The sequence below is a fragment of the Urocitellus parryii genome, chromosome 3, assembly GCF_045843805.1.
Source record: "Urocitellus parryii isolate mUroPar1 chromosome 3, mUroPar1.hap1, whole genome shotgun sequence".
In the NCBI taxonomy this organism is placed as follows: Eukaryota; Metazoa; Chordata; class Mammalia; order Rodentia; family Sciuridae; genus Urocitellus; species Urocitellus parryii.
In genome coordinates this window covers 38553264-38559322 of record NC_135533.1, presented here as the reverse complement: position 1 = coordinate 38559322, position 6059 = coordinate 38553264, and the positions used below count along the sequence as shown (strand labels likewise).

At 38.3% G+C, this 6059-nt stretch overlaps 1 pseudogene; it reads right to left on the bottom strand.

The window, feature by feature from the left end:
- Positions 1 to 578: 578 nt before the first annotated feature.
- On the bottom strand, positions 579 to 1435 carry LOC113176421 (S-adenosylmethionine decarboxylase proenzyme pseudogene; annotated as a pseudogene).
- Between the last annotated feature and the right edge of the window lie 4624 nt (positions 1436 to 6059).

Genomic DNA, 6059 nt, shown 5'->3' with positions numbered 1-6059 from the left:
ATACTTAAAACTCAGAAACTTCCTAGAATATGTCTAAGTCTATATCACTCCTCATCAATCTCCACTTTAAATATTCAGCCTTTTCTTTAGCTCAGGGATATTGGTATAGAATATGTTCTAGAAAGTAGAGGGAACTGGATATAAAATTCTGCCAGCAATTTAATACAATAGTCCCAGATGGGTAGGCTAAGGCTGACACCTAATGAGGATGAAAGCTTTGTTTGTGGGGAATTCTGGACAATTCCTGCAGAAATATTACAATCTGCATAAACCAAATTGAATTGTTATCACAATTATTGTAAAGTTTCCTATACTAAAAGGTTTTTCTACATGCACTTCAATTCTCAGCAAGTGTGGCATAGAATACCTAAATAGAGAAGAGAACATTCATGGAAGATATCTAACTTCTTGATATAATAATGCATACACTTCAAGATGATTACACTATTGTTACATCTAGGACTTTCTGCAACTACAAGGTGGTGGTTATGGAAAATGTGGCCCCTGGTATCAACAGCAAGAAAGCATCCACTATCTTTTATGTATTCCCTTTTTGCACTTTTTCTCAATTTTCTTAATCAACATTGTTGTTATTGCCGCTTCTTAGCAAAACTGGTAAAAACAAAATTGTAATCATTGAACATAGCACTCTGGCAATCACAATGTTTATAACCTTCAATCTTCTGGGGTGAAGAAAGTACTGTGCAATATTTAGAATTCTGATTGGCAAACAAGGTGGTTATAAATTTTCCTGGCTTGAAGACTCCCACAACTTTCCTGATCCAATCATCATGAGAGGTCTGACTTCAGTTTGTTTTAACATAACATAATTCTAGTTTTGGCATGATGTGACTAAAATCCAATGAGTTCCATCTGATTTCATTCCATTTACTGAATACCCTCAACACCATCTATTATGCAGACCTGATTCATAACTGCTGGGTCAAGCTCACCCATCAAAACTTCCAGGGTTTGATTGAGAGGACTGGTGTATGTTCCATACAATATGTTGCTCTGTTTGGGAAAATTGCATGAAGAAGCTTTATTTCTCCTTGGAAATTCTGGTACAGGCATCCTTGGCAAGAAAGCTTCATGAAGTTCTCAGAAGAATAAAAGAAGCTTTGAACTGAGTCAAACCCACTGTAATCCCTAGCAAGCTTCAACAGGGGAACCAGTGCTTTCAGCAAGAGGGTGGCACCACATGTCTTCCAAATGAAATGTCTCCTGGAGACAAACATGCTACTCTGAGTACATAAGCATCCTCCTGCTTGTCAGTTTTTGTCACACTTAGGATTGAACATTGCACATCCTTTAAAAATACATCCTACTCAGATCTCGGGATAGTGTGAAGATGTCCAGATCCTTGGTTTGCAACCGTCTGCTGCCAAGAGAATCAAGCCTCCAGCAGTTTCTTGGTCTCTCCGGGAAAATGTGCAGCTTCTCTCACTATGAGATTAGTGTGCAACCAAAAACCACAGAGAATCAACTAAATTAAATCTCTTTTCCCACTGCTGCAAGATTGTTCCAGCTGTGTTATGAAAGTTCAGGTTCCTTTTTTCCTATAATTTTATATTAATATTTTTTAAAAGGCTTAATAAAATTTTCTGGGCTTTTTTTTTATGTGTGTGTGTGTGTGTGTGTGAGAGAGAGAGAGAGAGAGAGAGAGAGAGAGAGAGAGAGAGAGCGAGAGCAACAGTTGAACAAGAGTCTGTTAGAAATAGAGGTAGAATTCAATCTTCTAATAGTCTGATGCTTTCTGGTTAGAGAGAGTAGAGGGAGCACCAGTTAATGTCACCAACCATACTGCTGTGTAAGACTCTAGTGGTTTCATTTATCTCTCTCATGGAACTGTTTTTATTTCCATGTTAAGATTCCTGAATATATCATCCAATTCCCTCAACTATTCTCTAAAGTATGCACTCTCTCTCTTTTCCTTTGCTTTGTGCTTTGAGATAGGTCACAGGTTGAAATGTGTCCTGCAAAAGGATATGCTGAAATCCCAATCAACGGTGCCTATAAATTTGACCTTACTTGGAAAAAGAGTCTTTGCAGACTTACCTGAGGTGTGTGGACCCTGCATCCTTTGAGTAGTATCCTTATAGGAAGAGGGAAATTTGGAAACACAGAGACACAAAGGAGAAGAGAGCCAGGCATGGCAGAAGCAGAGATTGGAATCATGCAGCTTTAAGTCTAGGGATGCCAAAGACTGCCAGCAAGTACACGAGGCTAGGAAGAGGCAAGGAAGAATCTTCCCTCAGATCCTGATGAGAGAGCAGGCTGACACCTTGATTTTGGACTTGGCCTCCAGAACTGTGAAAGAATACAGTTCTGTTGTTTTAGGCTTCCAATTTATTGTCACTTGTTATGGCAGCTATGAGACAGGAACACAAGATAGTTCTTCCACTAGATGTTCCAGATCTGCTTGGAATATTCAATTTATCTAATTCATTTTATTTATGGGATATTTAATTAAGAATTATGTATTCATCACTATTCAGAAAGTTCACAGAATATTTTATGGCTTCTACTTGAATCTCCTTAAATTATGTTATATTTTTATAATTTGGGTTCTTATTCTATGTTATTGGACAACAGTATTTCATTCGGCGTTTTCTCTTTTTGTTCTAATTTTTTTTTTAAATTTCTGGGTGCTAGTTTCCCTTACATGCTATTTTTGCTTATTGGCTAACCAGGGCTCAAGTCTGTCGATTCTGGGGTACCCTAAGTGGTGGCAGTCTTACTGGTGATGATGGGCAAAGGGACCTCTATTCCTGAAGGCTAATGATGATGGAGTAGGCAGGGAGCCATTTATCTGCTACGGTTCTTGGTGGAAGCTTCTCTGCAATTTGGTCTTCCTGTATCCTTCCTCTAGCATCAGGAGCAGGGTAGCCTTAGCTCACCCACTCAGTAACTTTTTGGCCTCTTGAAAGTCAGAAAGACGGGCTTGCTCATGCAGGACAAATAATTATTCTTCTGTGAGGGTCCCTACTTACCAAGGTCAAGCACTTCCCAGGATCTTCTATTTTATGGTCCTTATTTGGAACTTGGCTCCACTCTCCAGGTGTTTTTTCAACCAAGAGGAAAAAAACCTCACACTAATTCTCCCTCTTGCACCTCAGCAGAGCTACTGGTTATACCTATAGTTTTTAAACTGTCTTATTTCTAAATGTTCAGGCAGTTAGAATAAGTAGAGTTCAATCAATATATACACATGCATATCTAAAAATATATATGTGCTAATTTTGGCATTGGAGACTGAGAATAATGCAGTTTTAAAGATAATCTAAAGGTTTTATTAGCTGTAGCCTTTAGGGTTTTAGTATATAATTTCCTGGAACACTTTTTAAGAATATATAGGTTGTAATTCAAATACCTACCACTTTTTTTTTTACATGTAAGATTTGAATATGATATTTTTTTTTTTTTATTGGTCGTTCATAACATTACATAGTTCTTAATACATCATATTACACGGTTTGATTCAAGTGGATTATGAACTCCCGCTTTTACCCCGTATACAAATTGCTGTATCACATCAGTTACCCTTCCATTGATTGACATATTGCCTTTCTAGTGTCTGATGTATTCTGCTGTCTGTCCTATTGTCTACTATCCCCCCTCCCCTCCCCTCCCCTCCCCTCCCCTTTTCTCTCTCTACCCCTTCTACTGTAAATCATGTCTTCCATTTGTATTCTCTTGACTTACCCCTCCTTACCTCTTATATGACATTTTGTATAACCCTGAGGATCGCCTTCCATTTCCATGCAATTTCCCTTCTCACTCCCTTTCCCTCCCACCTCTCATCCCTGTTTACTGTAAATATTCTTCTCAAGCTCTTCGTCCCTACCCTGTCCTTGTTTACACCCCTTATATCAAAGGAGTCATTTGGTATTTGTTTTTTAAAGATTGACTAGCTTCACTTAGCATAATCTGCTCTAATGCCATCCATTTCCCTCCAAATTCTATAATTTTGTCATTTTTTAATGCAGAGTAATACTCCATAGTGTATAAATGCCACATTTTTTTTATCCATTCATCTATTGAAGGGCATCTAGGCTGGTTCCACAGTCTTGCTATCGTGAATTGAGCTGCTATGAACATCGATGTAGCAGTGTCCCTGTAGCATGCTCTTGTTAGGGCTTTAGGGAATAGACCGAGAAGGGGAATAGCTGGGTCAAATGGTGGTTCCATTCCCAGCTTTCCGAGAAATCTCCATACTGCTTTCCAAATTGGCTGCACCAATTTGCAGTCCCACCAGCAATGAACAAGAGTGCCCTTTTCCCCGCATCCTCTCCAGCACTTATTGTTGTTTGACTTCCTAATGGCTGCCAGTCTTACTGGAGTGAGATGGTATCTTAGGGTAGTTTTGATTTGCATTTCTCTGACTGCTAGCGATGGTGAGCATTTTTTCATGTACTTGTTGATTGATTGTATGTCCTCCTCTGAGAAGTGTCTGTTCAGGTCCTTGGCCCATTTATTGATTGGGTTATTTGTTATCTTATTGTCTAATTTTTTGAGTTCTTTGTATATTCTGGTTATTAGGGCTCTATCTGAAGTGTGTGGAGTAAAGATTTGTTCCCAGGATGTAGGCTCCCTGTTTATCTCTCTTATTGTTTCTTTTGCTGAGAAAAAACTTTTTAGTTTGAGTAAGTCCCATTTGTTGATTCTAGTTGTTAACTCTTGCGCTGTGGGTGTCCTATTGAGGAATTTGGAGCCCGATCCCACAGCGTGTAGATCATAACCAACTTTTTCTTCTATCAGATGCCGTGTCTCTGATTTAATATCAAGCTCCTTGATCCATTTTGAGTTAACTTTTGTGCACGGCGAGAGATAGGGATTCAGATTCATTTTGGTGCAAATGGATTTCCAGTTTTCCCAGCACCATTTGTTGAAGATGCTATCCTTCCTCCATTGCATGCTTTTAGCCCCTTTATCAAAAATAAGATAGTTGTAGTTTTGTGGATTAGTTACTGTGTCCTCTATTCTGTACCATTGGTCCACCCGCCTGTTTTGGTACCAGTACCATGCTGTTTTTGTTACTATTGCTCTGTAGTATAGCTTGAAGTCTGGTATGGCTATACCGCCTGATTCACACTTCCTGCTTAGTATTGTTTTTGCTATTCTGGGTCTTTTATTATTCCATATGAATTTCATGATTCTTTTATCTATTTCTACAAGATATGCTGTTGGGATTTTGATTGGCATTGCATTGAACTTATAGAGAACTTTTGGTAATATCGCCATTTTGATGATGTTAGTTCTGCCTATCCATGAGCAGGGTATGTTTTTCCATCTTCTAAGGTCTTCTTCTATGTCTTTCTTTAGGGTTCTGTAATTTTCATTGTATAAATCTTTCACCTCTTTTGTTAGGTTGATTCCCAAGTATTTTATTTTTTGGGGGGATATTGTGAATGGAGTAGTTGTCCTCATTTCCGTTTCAGAGGATTTGTCGCTCATATACAGGAACGCCTTTGATTTATGCGTGTTGATCTTATATCCTGCCACTTTGCTGAATTCATTTATTAGCTCTAATAGCTTCTTTGTAGACCCTTTTGGGTCTGCTAGGTATAGAATCATATCATCTGCAAATAGTGATAATTTAAGTTCTTCTTTTCCTATTTTTATGCCTTTAATTTCTTTTGACTGTCTAATTGCTCTGGCCAGTGTTTCGAGGACTATGTTGAACAGAAGTGGTGAGAGAGGGCATCCCTGTCTTGTACCAGATCTTAGAGGGAATGCCTTCAATTTTTCTCCATTCAGAATGATGCTGGCCTGTGGCTTATCATAGATTGCTTTTACAATGTTGAGGTATGATCCTGTTATCCCTAATTTTTCTAGCGTTTTGAACATAAAGGGATGCTGTACTTTGTCGAATGCTTTTTCTGCATCTATTGAGATGATCATATGGTTCTTATTTTTAAGTCTATTGATGTGGTGAATAACATTTATTGATTTCCGTATATTAAACCAGCCTTGCATCCCAGGGATGAATCCTACTTGATCATGATGTATAATTTTTTTGATATGTATTTGAATCCGATTCGCCAGAATTTTATTGA